General features: G+C 36.1%; 1 pseudogene; it reads left to right on the forward strand.

The window, feature by feature from the left end:
* Positions 1–20519, forward strand: part of LOC145715129 (EF-hand calcium-binding domain-containing protein 13-like) — a 98939-nt pseudogene that overhangs the window by 75091 nt on the left and 3329 nt on the right.

A 20519-nucleotide genomic window follows, 5' to 3' on the forward strand; every position in this document is an offset into this window, starting at 1 on the left:
GCCATGGCGTCAGCTCAGGCACACACACAATAATTCTTCCTCACTTCTGGCATCTGGTGATTTTCCTTTCTATTGAGCTTATCACTCAGTTGTTTAGGCTGAAAAGTTAGGAGTCATTCTTGGTCTTTTTTTTCCTTATGGCCCTAGCTCCACCACTTCCACTTCCCTGATTCAATTCATCACCAAATATTATTTTTATTGATATTTTAACTCAGTATAGAGTGTGTTTTGCATTGGAAATTGAAGGGGAATCTGGCTATTGTCATTCTATATTGCCAGTTCTCTCTTTATAGGGGGCACCTGGGTGGCTCAGTCGGCTAAGCGTTGGACTTTGCCTCAGGTCATGATCATGCTGTTCATGAGCCCTGTGTCAGGCTCTGTGCTGTTTGAGCTGTTTGAGCCCTGTGTCAGGCTCTGTGCTGACAGCTCAGAGCCTGGAACCTGCTTCAGATTCTGTGTCTCCCTCTTTCTCTGCCCCTCTCCAGCTCATGCTCTCTCTCTCTCTCTCTCTCTCTCTCTCTCTCTCTCAAAAATAAACATTCAAAAATAAAAAATAAAAACACTCATTCATGGGGTGCCTTGGTGGCTCCGTTGGTTGAGCATCCAACTCTCGATTTTGGCTCGGGTCATGGTCTCACAGTTTCGTGGGTTCAAGCCCTATGTTGGGCTCTGTGCTGACTGACAGCATGGAGCCTGCTGTCTCTCTGTCTCCCACTGTCTCTCTGTCCCTTCCCTGCTCTCATTCTCTCTGTCTCTCTCAAAATAGAAATAAAATAAACTTAAAAAAACCCACTCATTCAGGTTTTTGACCTTGACATTCCACCTTAGCTTTTTACAAAAGTTAAATCTCACTTTGTTAACTCCATTTGCCAATTTTCTATTTTCATCTTATTTACCTCTATAGTTTTTTTTTAACTCAAGTGTAATTAACATACAGTATTACATTAGTTTCAGGTGTGCAGCATAATGATTCAACCATTATTTTTAATTTAATATGTTTATTCTTCAAAATTCTTCTCCTTATGTTTTCTGTGACACCGTCATCTCATTTTTTCCCCACCTTATTGGCTCTTCCTTTTTTTTCTTTAAAATTGAGATATAATTGGCATATAACATTGTGTGAATTTAAGGTGTACAAAGTGTTGATTTGATACACTTATATATTGCAATACGATTACCACCATAGTGTTAACTAACAGCATCATCACATCACATAATGATCATTTCTTTTTTTGTGGTGAGAACACCAAGATTTATTCTCTTAGCAACATTCAAGTATATAGTATTGCTAACTATAATCACAATGCTGTGCCTTAGATGCCCAGAATTTATTCATCTTCTAATTGTAAATTAGTACCCTTGACCAGCCTCTTCCTAATTTCCTGGTAACCACCATTCTACTCTGTTTCTGAGTTCTGCTTTTTCAGATGTGAGACCTTATAAGTATTTGTCTTTCTCTGATTTATCTTACCAAGCATAGTGCTTGTCACTCTTTTGTCCCTAATGTCAGGATTTCCTTCTTTCTCATAACGGAATAATATTCCATTGTAGACCTAGCTCTTTTTTGGTCTTGTTTTCTGGCTCCTTCTTTTCTGACTGGATTTTATATTAGCATGATCCCAGGATCCATTCTGAGTCCCATTCTCTAAGCCTCTTCCCGAATCATCTTATTGCTTTAAATAATATTGCTGTTCTTTTGACTCCCCATGTATCTCATACTTAATATGTATAAAAAAGAATTCTTGCTGTCCAACGATCTTATTCTTTACCTAGGCTCTCTTACCTCAGTTTTCGACACCACTGTCCACTCAGCTGCTAAGTTCTAAACCTAGGAGTTCTTCATGGCCCCAGCTTCTCATTCAATTCATCAGTAAATACTCTCAGTCTTGGGGCACCTGGCTGGTGCAGTTGATAAAGCGAGCGACTTTTAATCTCTGGGTTGTAAGTTTGAGCCCCACAATCAGGTGTAGAGATTGCTTAAAAATAAAATCTTAAATTAAAAAAAAATTTTAAAAATACTTCCAGTTTTATTCTCCAAACACGTCCTATGTTTGTCCACTTCTTGTTCTCATCACTGTTACCCTTGCTGAAGCCACTGTCATCTTTTTCTCTGAACTAGCTTCCTAACTGCTTGATCTTCCAGAGAGTCTGTTCTCTATACAGTAGTAGAGTGATCCTTTTACACATTGGTAATGAGATAATTTCACTCCCTGCCCCTTAAACCTTCCAAAGGTTTTCCATTGGAATTAAAACCAAAACCAAAACAAAACAAAAAACCCCACAAAATTTCTTTCCATGGTCTGCAGTAGTAGATTGAAGAGAAAGTAAGATCCAGGGAACGATGTTCGGGGGAGATGTAGAGCAAAAGCTATTTTGGTTTTATGGTTTAATTCATGGTTTAATCAGTTGGAGTTGTTTATGAATTCAGACTTCTGTAAATCTATAAGTCAATGAAAATGACTCTTTATATTGGTTATTCAGCAGTGGGTCACTATAAGTTCTTGAAATATTTCAGAATCCTCAAAGAAACACTAATTTTGGTGTTCAATATTTTATTGTGTTTTAATATTTGAAAATTGGCAATCATTTATAACGTATTTGTTATTCTTCTTAGCCATAAAAACCTTAATTCCTGACTGTTCCAGGTAATAGTTTAACTGTACTAACTTCTTGGACAAGGGTGTTGTAAAACTTGTGTGTGATCTACCTTTCAGTATTGCCTGATGCTATTGAAAACCTCCATAATCTCAGCAAAGGGAAGATGAAGATTTCTCACCTGTGGACCACTCTGTCTAACTTGAATAGTAACTTGAAAAAAAATGAATTCCTAGCTGTGCTGAAATTAACAACAGTGGATGGTAAGTATTCCAAATATTACAATTAAAAGATACATAAGACTGTCGGTCTGCCTTTCGTCAATCTTTTTTTTTTCCTTGTATCTTGTACTTGGTTGATATGCCAATATATACACTTAGAAAATATAAAGAAACCTCAGATTGTTTGGTTGTCCAACAGAAAAAATGTTAATATCTAATTTATTGTTACTCTAAATTGATCAAATATGCATTGATTACCTTCAAGTTGTGTAACATGTAACTGGAAAATGGCATATCCCGTGAACACAGAGGGGACTGTTAGGAAATGTTAAGAGATCTATTCCCGTTTTTTTATTAACATGACTTCAGATATCCATACTGTAAAATAGACTTTGTGGTGGCCACCACCACTACTAAGTTAGCAAGTAAAAAAAGATTCAAACAAAACAAAAATGAGTTTACAAAGTAAAACAAAGACCATGGACTATAATTTTTCTTAAAAAAATTTTTTTTAGCATTTATTTCTGAGAGAGAGAGAGACAGAGAGACAGAGCAGGAGTGGGGGGAGGGGCAGAGAGAGAGGGAGACACAGAATCAGAAGCAGGTTCCAGGGTCTGGGCTGTCAGCACAGAGCCCGTTGTGGGCCTCAAACTCATGAACCATGAGATCATGACCTGAGCCGAAGTCGGACGCTTAACCAACTGAGCCACCCAGGCACCTCTACAGTTTTTCAAATAAGACTATTATTTACTGCTGATGTTCTGCATGTAGGAGACAGGTAGTACACAACCACAGGTGAACATTTCCACTCCTTCGTATTTTTCATACCTTGAAGTTACAAATGTACTGTTACACTCTTTTATGTGAAATGTTTATGCAAAACTAGCCTCGTAACAAGAGCATGCTGTCTACGGTCTTTGTCAAAGAACTGTCTTTCCCTGTGAGGATTACTTACCCCTTTTTCTTCATTAAGCTCCTGTTTAAGTGAGACTGGTAATTTTGAACTTTAAGTGTGTTGGTTGTTTTGTTTATTAACATATTTGAGATGAAGAGGGTTGATGAAAATATGATACTACCTGATAATAGCGATTTTTTTCCCTCTCTTTTACTGAGACCTTTTATTGGACCTTCAGTACAATGTGATTTAATTCCTATTTTAATGCAGTGGTTTGCAAAGTTTTGAACCTTGTTATTTTTGGTTTTGTATTTATATTTGGTGCTGGTAAAGCAGTAGAATCCTTTTCTTCTAAATGAAATCTTACAGAGTCCCTCAATATATAAATCATAAAAGTTGAGTTTCTCTGAATAAAGTGGGGGAAATGACCAAGTGAACTGCTTAAGTATTTCAACAGAGCTTTAGAAACGTGAGAAAGAACGTAAGCATTCCCGACCTAGGATCCTCTTTTTGACCATGGTGTATGTTAAAAAAGGAAAAAGGCTGGGAGGGTGGGGGTGTGCCTGAATGGCTCAATCAGTTAACTGTCCAACTCTTGATTTCAGCTCAGGTCATGATCTCACAGTCGTGGACTCGAGCCCCTTGTCTGGCTCTGTGCTGACAGGATGGAGCCTGCTTGGGATTCTCTCTCTCCCTCTCTCTCTTCCCCTCCCCCCCCCCTCAAAATAAATAAATAAACTGAAAAAAAATGTTTTTCTTGCAGAAGATGATGAAGTACAAATAGAAGAATTTGGACAAGTGGTAAAGGATATTCGTGATGCCTCCAGGTTAAAAGGTAACTAGTAAATTATTTGTGACTGTTAAATTTACTTTTATTGAATGGATGTCTTTGTGTTTTGTTTTTTAGAATTTCTAGTTCTGTTAATTTCTGCTTACCATGTTGGCATTGATCTGTTTTAAGGCAGGCAAAACTTGATTTTGATTAAAAGTTGGCAGCATCCATGATGAAAGAAAAATGCCTTTTTCTGGAATGGGGCCTGTGTAACCTATTTTAAATCCCTTTTTTTGTTGTTGTTATTTGTGTGTGTGTGTGTGTGTGTGTGTGTGTGTGTGTGTGTGTGTGTGTTTTGTTCTGGACTTTATGTAAAGTCAGATACTAGCTTTACAATTTTTCAGATATGAAAATTTTCTATACCATTTTTAGCCTCAGACTTAGGACTCTACCCTGTGTAAAGGCTTATATATTATAGAATTTCTCAGAAATCTTCTACCTCTTCCTTTAGTAGACATTCCTCATGTTCCTTTCTTTGGATTTTGTTAACATACAAGAGTGACCATGTGCATTTTGGTACCATGGCTATTTCCTACCACTTGACTTCCATTTTTGCTTAAAAGTTAAATCATAGACCTAAAACCAATGGAGATCATACTCATGGAGTTTGTGTACTTTTCTATTGGGAAAATAAGTTTAAAACTTAATTATCACTGGTAATTTATTTGAATAACATTCAAATGACTGTTTGGTCAATGAGCGCTGTCAGGAGAAGAATAACAACATAGGTATATGTTTAGGAAAACGGAAGCGGAGTCATTTCTGGGTGTAAAGAAGTAGATAGATACTTTTCAGATTTTTCATAACCACTCTGCCCTGGTATAAAATTTTTAACATCATTGTTTCTCTTTTAGGTTAAGAAAAGTACTTAATAATTCCCTGTTGACATATAAATATGTTACCTGGGTCACGTAACATAATTAGCATCAATATAGTATAGTGAAATAGATTAGCCGTGCTATAGGAAACAATGCACACAGGTAGAAAAGAACATGGGCTATGGAGTTTGATACATGGTGGTTTGTGGGTTTTTGACTTACCAGCTGGGTAGTCTCTGTAGGTCATTCTGGTTTCCTCATCTTTAAAACAAGGAAGCTAATAAAATCACGTTTCTCCTAGAGTTGTCAGGATCAACTGCAAAAACACATATAAAGCACATAATCTAATTATTAGGCACATACTATATACTTGGTAAATGGTAGTTAATTTTGAAATCAGAAAACAGAGTTCAGAAAGACTGGTATTCAGGACAGATAACTTTTTATGTGGAGGAAGGAAAAAAAAAATGGAAACTAAACCATTGAGAAAGGAGAACAGTGAAAAAGGAGAAAGGTGTAGTTTAGGTACCTGAATCTGGGAGCTGGTCATAATGATTGGGGGTTGACACTGGAATCTGTCAGCCAGTGCAAGAAAAGGCCAATAATTACAGGGAAGAGTGAGGAAGGGCCACCCTGGAAGAAAAGTGTTAACATAGCAGGCCTGAAACTGCTCTTTTTAGAAAAGTCTCCTTGCAAGGTTGACTGTCATATGCTCAGACTGTTCCCTTCATTACTGACTGATAAGGTTAGTTCACTGTGCCTGGACTATTTGTTGACAAACTTGGAGGGGCTGAGAAAACAGGCATATTGTGGATCAAGTTCTATGCTTTCCTTCAGTATACACACAGTTTTAAGGGATTATGGTCAGTGTCTGATCTTGTAGTTGAAGATTTTAGAGGTTGGGCAGGCAGTTCTAGGTATTGATGAGGATTAAGGATAGCCATTGATCTGGATGACTTTGGAAAGGAAGTGAAAGTTTTTGGAGTTGAGAGGTCAAGGTCATTCTTATTGTCATCAGATGATAATGGGAAATGGGGCTGAGGGAGGATTATGAGCAGGGTGACCAAAGATCCTCCAAGAAGGTGAAAGAGTGATCAGAAAGTCAGTAGATGATGGTGTCCGGAGGGTAGTGTAGGTCAATGACAGGCCTGAATCTCAGGGGAGGGATAGGTTTGATTGAAGGTGGAACTAAAATAGCCAGACAGCAGAATCTTAGGAGTGTTTCTCTGCTTCCTGGTCCTATGTGGAGCATGGGAGGATGAGCAGACTCCTCTTAAGGTGTCTGTGCAAAGAAACCATATTTTAAAGGGAACCAAGCTTTAGGTAAAACAAGCAGAGCTGATACAGGTTTTTAGGTGACTGTCATTTGCAGTTGCCTCGCTGAGATGTTAGGGGGACAGAAAGTGAAGCGGGATCGAAGGTACTAAGAAGCTGTGATTACTGTTTGCAGCTATTCCTGAAGGCTTAATAATAATAATAATAATAATAATAATAATAGTAACTTTATTGCTATTAATATGACACTTAGTGTTTGCTATATACCTAATGTTGTTTTAAGTGTTTTTCATACATCATATATTTAATCTCCATATTAACTGTGTGAGGTAGATAGTATTATTAAATTATTTTAGATATAAGACTACTGAATTTGATAGAGGGGTTAAATAGTAATAATTTGCTCAAGGTCAGATAGTTTCAGGTCACAAATCCTGGAGCCAGGATTTGAATGTACTTAACACTGCCTCCTTTGAAAGGGCTGGAAATAAAGCAAAATTCCAGATGCCAGAGTACAACTGGATCTTGGTAGAATTGAAAAGAAAAGGTGAGTGAGTCTTTGTGATACTTGTGTTTACAATTTTACATTTCTCATGATTCTGAAATCTATTTCACTTCCACCAGGATGAGTTAATTTTGTTTGCTACCATTAGAGCTCTAGTTTAAAATAACTACTTTGTGTCATTGCAGTGAAAAATTCAGCCATAGCAACCATTTTGGTTGTGCCAATTTTATATTAGCACCAAAGAAACATGGCAGACCAAGCATATTGTTTTGCTGGACTTAGAATTTCCTGAGGGCTGGATTCTTCACTGAGATTTCTTATTCAAGAGGTGATCATAACTCATGGACTACCACTGACAAAAGTCTTGAGTGATGGCTACTGTTGTTTTTTAAGTCAGAGGTTAGTTCAATTACCGAATCACTTTTTTCTGTTTCTAGAGTTACAAGACATTGTCTTAGCTCTTGATGGGCTTGAAGGTGACATGATATCTGGGAAGAACTTGGAGAGCTTTCTAGGCAATATTGGGATTAAGTCACCTGAAGAAGAGGTAGAGAAAATTCTTCAGTCAGATCTTGTTTCTGGTAAGCATTTAAATATTATTATCCATTTTTTTGTTTTGGGTAGGAGTAACTGAAGAAAGTGTGCAAGGTTTTTGTTCAAGCGAATAGGGCTCCTTTGAGCTAATATCTATAGGTATTTGCTTGTATTGCTGTAAATGTCCTTAAAGAGGAGACTTTCTTTTAAAGTCCTTTTTTACAGTTAATGAGAATACTCTTAGCAAGCAGGTAGAAATTTTGTGGGGGAGTGGGCTCATTGGTATCCACTCTCTTTAGATAGATCTTGATTTAGTGACTAACACATAGTTTGGAAATTCCAGCTCTGTGAATAGAAAACCTAGCTTTGCTGGTTTGTACCAAGTAAAGTTATTGGACTTACAACTTTCTTAGTAGGTTAGTTGCCTTACAGGTAGAATCAGAACTAGCGTATCTACAATCTTGTAAGGTTAATTGCAAGGCACAGTGGGTGAAAATGAATCCCAAGTATCTTGTATGTAAAGTAAAGAAATTGTATGCTGGTTTTGATTTTCATATGAGCTTTTTAATATTACGTTTTCCAGGGATTCTTGTCTGTTCCCCTCCCCTCTCTCTCTTACAGATGACAACGTGGTGAATGTTAAAGACTGTATGAGGGCTTTGAAGGACACTCAGAAATTTTCCACTTTTGTTGGTAAGAACTTTATGGTAAAACTGTTGAATGGCAAACAACACAGGACTCATTCAGAGGTCACGTAGCCAAACATTATATTTGGTGCTCAGATCTTCTTTGTAGTATCTGTGCCAAATGTTTGTTTCATCTACATTTGAACTCTTCCAGTTATGGCAAACTTGATTACATTTGTTTTTCATTTAAGAATTTGTATTTGAATGGAAAAGATTGGGAAAATGACAAGGTTATGATGTTTTCCAATAGCTAAAGTAAGGACATTTTATTATATAATAATGGTAATTTTGAAACTGTTATAAAAAAATTTAGTGACCAGAAATGTAAGAGATATAAAGTGCAAGGCTCATGTAATGTCACCTTCTGGAAATATCCCTGTTAAAGTGTGGTAAATATCCCTTTAGCCTTTTTTATTTGAATCTATGAATATTTGTGTATTCTGATATTATTTAAAAATTAGACGCACTTGGGTGGCTCAGTTGGTTAAATGTCTGATTTTGGCTCAGGTTATGATCTCATGGTTTGTGAGTTCAAGCCCCACATTGGGCTCTCTGCTGTCAGCACAGAGCCCACTTCAGATCCTCTGTTTTCTTCTCTCTCTGCCCCTGCTTGTTCTCTAAATAAATAAATCAATTAATTAATAATTAATTAATTAAAATAAAATTACCATGGGGGCGCCCGGGTGGCTCAGTCGGTTAAGCGTCCGACTTCAGCCCGGGTCACGATCTCGCGGTCGGTGAGTTCGAGCCCCGCGTCAGGCTCTGGGCTGATGGCTCAGAGCCTGGAGCCTGCTTCCGATTCTGTGTCTCCCTCTCTCTCTGCCCCTCCCCCGTTCATGCGCTGTCTCTCTCTGTCTCAAAAATAAATAAAACGTTAAAAAAAAAATTTAAAATAAAATTACCATGTCCATAATATTCCACGACTTGCAGGTTTAAAGAAATTAACAGTGTATCTTAGATATTGTTCCATGTTCCATTGTATCATAAACAACCTCATTCTTTTTTTTTTTTTTTTTTTTTTTCAACTTTTTTTTAATTTATTTTTGGGACAGAGAGAGACAGAGCATGAACCGGGGAGGGGCAGAGAGAGAGGGAGACACAGAATCGGAAACAGGCTCCAGGCTCCGAGCCATCAGCCCAGAGCCTGACGCGGGGCTCGAACTCACGGACCGCGAGATCGTGACCTGGCTGAAGTCGGACGCTTAACCGACTGCGCCACCCAGGCGCCCCGCAACCTCATTCTTTTTAAAGACTGCAATAATATTCCATTTGGGGGATGTACTGTCATTTTATCCACAACACTTTTGATGATATTTGCCAATTAAAAATCTGAAAATTTGCCAATTTTTCACCACTGAAACATTTTGATGAGCATTGTTGTATGTATATATGTGCATAAAGTTCTCCTGGGGGATAAAACCCTCAGAAGTCACACTGCTAGACTGAAATATATGCAGATGTGAGATGTTAACAGCTACTGCTTAATTATCCTCCAAAAAGTTTGTAAAAATTCACACTTTTATCAGTAATGGATATTATTTATTGAAAATTCTGCTGGTAAAAGAATTCTATTATTGTTTTAATATGCATGTCTTTAATGACTAGTGAGGTAAAACATTTTTCATATGATTGTCGAATATGCTTTTCTTTTATTTTAATTAGATTGTCTTTTTCATATGAATTTATAAATAGCTCTTTTTTTTTTTTTAAATAGCTCTTTATATATAAGGGACATTAATGTTCTGTCTTGTCTATTGCCATTTTTTTTCTAGTTTATTATTCATCTTTGACTTTGATTTTGGTGGACTGCTTATTGCCATCCTCTGTTTTATTTTGTCAGTTTTGGTAATTTTTATTCTCCTAGGAAATTTATTTTATTCAAGTGTTTTTTGGGAATATTAGTACAATCCTATGCAGTGATAATTCTTTTGATTTTTTTGTGTCTGGTTATTTTCTCATTCTTAAATTTGTATATATATATTTGTGTGTGTGTGTGTGTGTGTGTATATATGTGTGTATATATACACACATATATACACATATATATATATATATCTTCTTCTAGATTTCCTAGCAGATCTTTTAATTATCTCTCTTTTTAAAGCTCTACATCTTAGATTTATCTTTAGTGTTTCTATTTGTAGTAAAAAAAAAATTCTGCTTTTATCTTTAGGATGTCCTTTCTATTGTTCCCTTTTGTCCATTTTGTAGTTTTTCTAAGTTGTTTAAATTATGAACTTACTTTTTTCTTCTTACTGAGAAATAAATGTTTAAGACTATCAATTTTCATTTCAGTAAGACTTTGGTTTATCAAAGTCTTTATTCTTGTTTTTTTCTAAGCATATTCAGTTGTATTTTGATTTTCTCCTTGATGTAAGAGTTGCCTAAGAGAAAAACCTTAAATTTGAAAGCAATTATTTGAAAAATTTTAAATGAATTTAAAAATTTTAAATTTGAATTTGAATTTCATTATTGTCCTCTCTTTGTTGTTTATTTTTAGTTTACTGTGGTCAGAGAATGAGGTCTATAGTAGAGGATTTGATAGTTTCTGTGTTAATTAGATACGGAGTTTTTTCGATTTTTACATGTTTATTTAAAAACCGCATTAGGGGTGCCTGGGTGGCTCAGTTGGTTGAGCGTCCGACTTTGGCTCAGGTCATGATCTCGCGGTTTGTGAGTTCGAGCCCCGTGTCGGGCTCTGTGCTGACAGCTCAGAGCCTGGAGTCTGCTTCAGATTCTGGGTCTCCCTCTCTCTCTGCCCCTCTCCCACTCATGCTCTGTCTCTCTCTGTCTCAGAAATAAACATTAAAAAAAAATTAAAAAAACACATTAGTGGGCTTCAGGGACAGGCTAATCGTAAGGGACACTCATCCTACTGTTTGTCTTGGAAATCCTTATGACTCTTTGAAGCAGCGCATTCCATAATTTTTGGACAGCTGTAGAACTAGTCAATTGTTCCACATATTTGATGGAAATCCTGCCTTATAATTCCATTCCCAAACTTAACATTTGGACTCTTCCCCGTCAGTAGCCCTCCAGGGATGGGAGGAGAGCTCTTATATTTTCTTTCTTTTATGTTGAATCATCTTTTCTCTGGACTCAGATTTCCTTTCAACCATTCCTCACATGGCCTATTTTTGAAACTTCTTACCAATGACTAATGACTAACTCATGGAACAACATAATATATTAAATTATACTTTCACATAAATTAGCTAATTTTAAAGTAATTTATTATATATTTCTCTTAATGAATTCTGAAAGATTATTTTTTTAGACATGTACTTTAGAAATGTGAAGAGGTTTTTGTTTGTTTTAATTAAGGGGGGGGTGGTCAGTCATGGATTTCCTAGTTCAGATGTTTGATATTATCATGCTAAACATAATAGGCTTTGCTGATTCTCTAAATTGGGTAAAGTGAGCTGACAGGAGCAAGGGGTGTAGGGAAAGAAAGTAGAAAGGGAAGGATTGGAGTTTGGGAGCAGGTGTGACGAATGGAGGGTATTTTTTATGAAATGGTGAGCTCGTTAATAGAATCCCTAGAGAAACTTTGGCATACTTTTTTGTTCATAAAGGAATAGCCCACGCAGAACCCAGAGTTTTAACAAAATAATTTTAAGAATAAAGATAAGGGGCTATAGAAAACTATAGTGGAGAACGGATTGCTCTACCTTTTTAAATGGCCACATGTGGGTAGTGGCTGCCATTTTGGACAGTGCAAAACTGGAAGAATCCATCAGTTTTACTGTTATGTTCCAAAAATTTAGATCCATGGACTGAATTACATGTTGCATGTATATTCTCTGTGTTTGTAGTATTGAATGACATCATCGGTACATTGGAATGTATGGAAGAAAGTGATCAGTCTGGCAAGGACAACTATGCAGATGTACTTGGAAACACCAATAGAATTTATTTCACTGATAATAGTTTTCAAGAAGTGTTGGATGATTCCTTGCTCGACGGTGAGTTGATTGAGCAGATAACCAGCAACTTGTAATAAAAATTTCTTCTAAAATTTTATCCAAGGTTTTAAAATATTTTACCAAATACTAATTAATTAAATCTTAATACTTAGTTCCTAAATACTACTGTAAATGTATTGAAATGCAATTTACTACAGATCAGATTTAGAGATATATCTTATATTCTATATTCACGGAGATTTAGTTATTACAGTATCAAATTCCTGGATGATCTCTTGGACTGCATTGTAAACTTGGTCTGAAAGTATTTATATATGTTGTCATATGGCTTTAAAATGTTTCTTTCTAGAGTAATTTCATTTCAAAGTTAATCCCTTTCCTTTTATGAATTTTAGAGAGGTCCTAATAGTTGTCTAGCTTTCTTTTTCTTTTAGGTGACAGGCTCTTTGAAAAATACAAGTTATTGTTGAACAATTAAACCATTGGTCTATATAACATTCTGTGTAAGTGTTGATCTGGCTATTTGCTCTATTTACAAAGAATTTACCTGATCCATCCATATTCTTACCTGGGATATACCCAGATGGGTTTTATCAATACTTGGAAAGCCATCCCCTGCCTTTAAATTTAACTTCAGCTAAAAAATGAGATCAGATCTGTGTCTCAGGGAAAACTGGCAATCTGCAAAGACAGTTTAGATTGTCAAAACTGATGGGGGAGGAATGCTGGGATCTGGTGAGTAGAGGTGAGGGATGCTACTAACCACCCTATAATGTATAGGACAGCACTCCCCCACATAATTAGCTGGCCCCAAATGTAATTTTGCTCAGGTTGAGAAATTCTGTTTTAGAGTTATCTTGTAAAATTGCCAAACCTACTATTTTGAAAGTACTTTTTAATAGGTTAGTTATATTTTTTTAATCCTGCTTGGATCACATTTTAAAAATTAATGTAAATATAATGTATCTTGATTCTAACCTCCTTTTGCTTCAAGGTAATACCTGTACTAGTTGTGAGTTATTCTAAACTGCTCTCTAACTGCGATGTGGTCCATCTATGCAAATGGACATATTTTGTTTCTATCACTTGTCCCTCAAATAGATCTCTGTATCAATTTGCATTTGTGTAGAAAATGTATAGGATGAAGCGTATAACTGCACCTTGTCCTTAGGAAAAGCTCCAGAATTAGATAGATAGGTAGGCAGGCAGGACTAAAAAAGGACAATTCAGACTAATAATTAAACACGTTATTGAATATATGAGCCTGGGGATTAAGCTGTTCTCTTAGGGATAAAGGAAGCATTTGTAACATTAGAATCTCAGCCACAGTTAAGAAGCTTGGTGGAGCTTGACGAATCCATGGAGTCTAAGAAGTAAGAGGAAGATGAGTAGAGAACGTTATTCTGGAAGCTAGTGGAGGATTTTGAGAAGAAGGGGATGGTCAATGCTAAATGTTATTGAGAAATGAAGTATGTAATTTATCCATTGGTTTTCTTCCAAACTGGGTAAAATCAGGATGCTGTTCCTTATGGCATAATCTCTCTATTTAAATTTGCAGACTTTAGGAAAGAGGCTTTGTCTTCAAATCTGAAACTACCAACAGCAGATGGTAAGGACTTTATATATGTATACAAGAAAGCATTCCCTATGAAGGAGTTATTTTTTAGGATCATTGCCAGGTGCCAATGGATTCCTAGTCCATTCTTCCCACTCCAGCCAGAGTAATTTTTTTTTTTTCAAAAAAGTAATCTGATTGTGTGATGTCCCCCTATTTTCAACTCTTTAAACATTTTTCATTGTTGTTAAAGATCAAAATCCTGCATGTCCTAGCTCTCTGGTATAATTTTGTACCATTACCCTTGCTTTCTGCATTTTCAAGTACAATGGCTTTCTTTCATTTCCTTAGAACTCCAACTACAAAGCTTTTGCGTATTTTGTTCCCTGGAATAGTTTTCCCTGACACTCTTTGCCTAGTTAATGTTTACTCATCTTTCAAATGAGTGATGGGGTGCCTGGGTGACTCAGTTGGTTAAGTGTCTCACTTTGGCTCAGGTCATGATGTCGTAGTCTGTGAGTTTGAGCCCTGTGCTGAGCTTTGTGCTGACAGCTCAGAGCACGGAGCCTGCTTCAGATTCTGTGTCTCCTTCTCTGTCTCAAAAATAGACATTAAAAAAAAAATTGAATGAATGTCAATTTCCTCTAGGGAGCCTGTCATTATCTGCTAGTCGAGGTCAGCTTCTTTTATTATAAGCTTTCATTAAACTATGTCTTTTTCATAGCATTTACTTCATACTATAAATACCCATTAATATTTTTTTAAATGACACTAGAAATGCTCAATATATTTTAGCTTATATAGTGACAAAAGTAGGAGCATCTGACTGGTTCAGTTGGTAGAACATGCAACTCTTGACCTCAGGGTCATGAGTTCAAGCCCCATGTTGGGTGTAGAGCTTACTTAGGAAAAAAAGTAGCAAAAATATTAGAGAACTTTGAATTATCTTAATTCATTAAGACCAAAATAATATAATTTCTCATTAAACTTTTTTTATTTGAGTACGGTGGACACACAATGTTATATTCGTTTCAGGTGTAGTGATTCTCTATACATTTTGCTATGCTCACCACAAACATAGCTATTTGTCACCATACAACAATATTACAATATCACTGACTATATTCCCTTTCCTGTGCCTTTTATTCCCATGACATAGTCATTACATTCCTGGAAACCTGTATCTCCTACTCTCCTTTACCCCTTTTACCCATTATCCCCCTTTCTCTCCGGCCACCATCAGTTTGTTCCTGTATTTATAGGTCTGATTTTGCTTTTCTTTTTTTTATTTGTTTTTTAGATTCCACATATGAGTGCAATCATATGGTGTTTGTCTTTCTCAGTCTGACATATTTCACTTAGTATAATACCCTCTAGGTCCATCCATGTTGTTGCAAATGGCAAAAAAAATCTCATTCTTTTCCATGGTTTTGTCAAATTCCATAATATACCACATCTTTATTCATTCACCTATTGATAGATAGTTGAGATACTTCCATATCATGGCTGTTGTAAATAATGCGGCAATAAACATATAGGGGTGCATATACCTTTTTGAGTTAGTGTTTTTGTTCTCTTTGGGTAAATACCCAGTAGTGGAATTATTGGGTCAAATAGTATTTCTGTTTTTACTTTTTGAGGAACCTCCATACTGTTTCCACATCAGCTGTACCAATTTACATTCCACCAACATTGCACAAGGGCTGCTTTTTCTCCACGTCCTCGCCAGCACTTGTTACTTCTTATGTTTTTGATTTTAGTCATTCTGACACGTGTAAGGTGATATCTCATTGTTATTTTGATTTGCATTTCCCTGAGATTGGTGATGAATATCTTTTCGTGTGTCTGTTGGCCATCTGTATGTCTTCTTCAGAAAAATGTCTATTTAGGTCTTCTGCCCATGTTAAAATCTGGTTGTTTTCTAGTCACATTTTTGATTATTTGGTTAATGATTCTTTTTCTTACGTGCCTGGAAGCATCATTGGGCCAAGAACCATGTTTCCATTTTGCTACAAGTCCTAGCATTGTTTCTCCAGATCCTAGCACAATTTTGGCTTTCAGAAGCCCCTTATTAATAGCTAATTGAATAGCTAATATTAGATGATATTTACTGTGCTAGGCATTGTTTCAAATCTTTTATATTATTGACTTATATAATTGTGAATATTTATGGAATTAAAGAATGACAATAAATCTGTCTTCTTATCTCATTAGCCTCATCTCTCATCACTTCTGCATTTGTATTTATTCTGTAACCATATTACTTATTATAATTTAAATTGGTTCCATATCTTCCATGTGCTTTTGGTTCCATATATTTGCATGTGCTGTTTCCTTTCTGTATATTTTCTGTCAAACAAATTCACATTTTCCCCCCAAACTCAGCTCAAACATCACTCCTCAACCCATAAGACTTTTCAGAGTTATAGGTTAGGTGAACTGTCTCAGTGCTTTATATCTGAGTGCTCAGTGCTCATATCTGGCACACATTTTTCTCATAGTACCAACTATATAATGTATTATAATTTTATTTACAGACATGACAAATTCAGTCCCTGTCTTCAAGGAATTTAAAGGAAACTCTTTAAGAGGGCTGAAATTTTCATTGTTGGTCTTAGTAGCTATAAGATAAATGTTAGTAAAAATGAATATAGGTCTAAAATGGTATTATGGTATTCTTTCCAACTGAAGGTTTAGATCTGTTAGTATAATGCAACGATTTTCGGACTGTGGAAACATACATGACAACTTCGTTTTGGGGTTGAGAGAGAAATGGGGTGAGAAATGGTATTGACAAAAAATTGAAACTCCCAGTAATGATCATGTTTTATATTTTAAATTGGTGTGGTATCAACAGGACTACATTTGGTTGTATGGGTTGTGCTTGCACAAAGATGCCTGGTTGAGAGGGTACAAGTAGAGACTGAAATGCATTCTACATTCCACTGTGCTCTCCAGGCTAGGACCACCAATGCTAGATTGCAGCTACCTAGAGGAAGGTATGCCTCTTTGTAATTGATACATAGAGAGGGGTGCCTTTTTTCAATTCACACAAAAGCACAATATAGACTGGTAGTGGCCCTGGAGATCAAGAGCTTTAATCTCAAATTTTAGCATTTTTTTTTCGTTTATTTCATCAGTTGATAGAAGTCTTTAGATCTACATGTACAGGATGTTACTATTATTTAAGAAAGGGTCACAGCTTACTCAGTATTTAATGGATGAGTGGATTCAGGTAACCCATCATATTCTGCATATAATTTTTTGGTTTAATTTTTTCTTTTCTTAAAATGTTTAGTTTTAAGAGACAGAGAGAGAGAGAGAGAGAGAGGGAGAGAGAGGGAGAGAGGACAAGTGGAAGAGGGGCAGAAAGAGAGACACAGAATCTGAAGCAGGCTCTAGGCTCTGAGTTTTCAGCCCAGAGCCCAATGCGGGGCTTAAACCCAGGAACCATGAGATCATGACCTGAGCTGAAGTTGGATGCCTAACCGACTGAGCCACCTAGGCGCCCTTAATTTTTTTAAATGCTGCTTGAAATAAATAGGTTGTCAGTTACAAGTAGAAAATACTTTGCTTTTTTTCTGCAGAGATTTTAGTTAAATATATATAGTTAAATTGAGAGTTCACCTATAGTGGACTCTGGGCAAACTATTTTGCATTTTTTAAAATAATAGTATCTTATATATATTTATTTATCTTTGTAGCAGTTAAAGAAGCTGCTTATATCTTGACAAGTGTTGATAATGGCAAGATTGGCATACGTAACTTGGAGCATGCCCTGAAAAGTTTGAATGTTAATTTAGCTGAGGAGGACGTCAGTGAAGCCCTTAAATATTGTGACATCGGTGGTGAGCATTTTTTTTGGCTTGAGATTCTGCTCATTTTTTCCTGTTTATAGGAACCAGTTTTAGAGTGTTTTATATGGAGGTAAAATGCTAAAGGCAGTCGCAGTGAGGCCTAGGTTGATATAAATTAGAGCCAAAATAGTCTGCTAATTTATTTACTGACCGTATCTATCTGTTCATACTCTACATATGCTTATTTAGATAATTAGCATTCATTTCTTGTAAGCATGGGTGGGAAAATACCATTATGTAATAAAACAAAGACATGACATCAGCAGCTTCATTTTGATCTGCAGTCTTTCTTCAGAGGAGACCCAATTTCACCTTTTATTTTGCTTGTCCCATTCTGCTTTTTTAACCAAAGGAAATACCCAAGGTTTCATTACATCTCAGAAGAATAATTATTTAGTCTTGATCATTGTTTCCAAGTGGTCACATATTTATCTTTGTTTTCCATCTTTGACTTCATGTATTGTGAACTTGATCTCCTTTCCTATTTACATCCACTCTTAAGTGTCAAATCGTGTGGGAATACTTCTAGAAGCTGGTGAGTTTTACCAGTTTTAGGTGGCTTTTTATTTGGGGTTTATCTTAACCAGCTTGTTTTTTCTATGGGAATCCCATGAGCATGTCTTAGGTTTAAGAGTACCTCCCCAGCATTGATTGGTTATTGCTTTTGCCATAGATTATTATTGACCTCAATCAATTTTTATGTTTTGACCTGGAGTTTTTCATATCATGAGAGTGGTATAAATTTAGACCCTAAGCCCACATGAGTTGCAGGAGATTTTTCACAGGTGATCTTTTTTACCCACTGCCTCTCAAAATTGGGAAGATTTAGGTCACCCTGGTGTTTACATGGGCCAGTGAATATAATATTTTAATCTCCCTTTCACTGGATTGAAATTCTTTAAGCATCCCAGTTTCATTTGGTATCTAAATTCAAACTCTCCGTGTAGCAGGACCCAAGATTTCTTTTATGAATATGCATGAACATTTAAATCAAGCACCTTGCTGCTTTTGGATCTAATATGTATCCCCAAATAGCTGTAGGCTTAGTATTCACTTGGTTTTCCCCTCTGGATCTCTGTGCCCACTTAACGTTTTATTATTTCCTTTTCATACAACTTGATAATGCATTTATAGAATAAAGTATTTCATACAGCATCTTTAGGAATTTGTAATCATTCCTGTGCTACCCAGCTTGCCATTTTGTTATAAGTTAAAGTCTTTTCATTGTAGGTATAGCCCTATATTTTCTGCTGTGGTTACATTACTGCATTTTATTTCCTGTGTGTGTGTGTGTGTGTGTGTGTGTGTCCCAATAGTTAACATTGTCACCTCTGGCCTTAGACTGCCTTAGTTCAAATACAGCCTCGAGCACTTTCTGGCTCTTGTGACCTAGACAAGTTATTTAATTTCTCTTTGCTTTCATCTTTTAAGGATAGGCACATCAAGCATGTTATAGAATGAATTCTTGTGCATATTTTAGTTAATAAATGTGAAGCATCATAAAAGGATACTTAGTATACATAAGGAACTCAAAAGTTATTTTAAGTTCTTACTTTTGAGTAAGAAGTCAAAAAAAGTGAACTATTAATATCATTAACTGATCAATAGGTGTGGTTCCTGAAAGTATGAAAAATTACATTGAAATAGTTTCAGCCATTTGAGAGAGAAAATAAGGTAGAATGAGATTTTAGGTATTGTTAATCAGAGCCTTTATTTTGTGTACTGACTGAGTATCAGGGTTTTAATGACAATATGCTTGATTTTGATATTTCCAGATAATAATGAGGTGAATTTAAAAGATTTCTTTGAAAGAATTAAAGGAAGTCCACCTTTCAAAGAGTCCGTAGGTAAGTGAATACTTCCAGTTTAAAGAAGTGACTGTAAAATAAAGATAATGAAATCACATTTAAAAAAAATCACTAAATGGATTTCAAGTGTTTAATTTGTAGTCTCTATAGTGTCAAAAAGGATTTCAAGCAGCTTATGCGATATAAAAAAAAAAAAAAAAAAAACAAGTGAAAATGGGACAAAGTTATAAAGGAGGGAAAAGAAATAAAACAGGGTCGAAGAAGATACACAGTAAATACCTTTGCTGTTAATATAAAGTCCTTCCTCAAGAGGAGATAAATTTTTCTTCACTCAAGGGGTTCTGGATCTATGAATTAAATCAGGTGTGGAAATTGGGTGAAGGACCACTACCCTCTGTGCTGTCTCAAGACAGGCCTTTGGAGTTTTCAGGTTTACCCAAATGGACTGGCCATTGATTTCATTTATAGAAATCTTAGCTTCATCTATCTAGTTTCTTTAAATGCTTGGGCCATTAATCCCTGTATCATTCTTACTACCATGTCATTTCTGTGGCCTAACCACATCATTTTGCCCCTGCTGCATAAAGACAATTGCTTGGTCTTTGTCCCCAAAGTTCCTCTCGTGCTCCTTGAAATTAGGGAAACCATTTCAACACCAGCATCTTTCCCTAAACGCCCATGTCTACAGAGAACACCTACCAAAGAACTCTCCGCAAATGCAGACACCCCTGCCAACAATGTATTTCTAAATGCGTTGGGGAAACAAATGTCTTTTTTTCTTCACGTTTGAATATCTCTAAAATTAGAACACCTTTATAATCAATGGCATTATTTATCAAATGTACATTTTTACTGAGATATAAATCACGTACCATAAAATCTCATCCTTTTTTTAAAAAAAAATTTTTTTTAATGTTTATTTTTGAGACAGGGAGAGACAGCATGAACGGGGGAGGGTCAGAGAGAGAGGGAGACACAGAATCTGAAACAGGCTCCAGGCTCTGAGCGGTCA

The sequence above is a fragment of the Panthera onca genome (assembly GCF_046562875.1).
Source record: "Panthera onca isolate mPanOnc1 chromosome E1 unlocalized genomic scaffold, mPanOnc1 haplotype 2 h2.Chr16_ul_12, whole genome shotgun sequence".
NCBI classification, from domain to species: Eukaryota; Metazoa; Chordata; class Mammalia; order Carnivora; family Felidae; genus Panthera; species Panthera onca.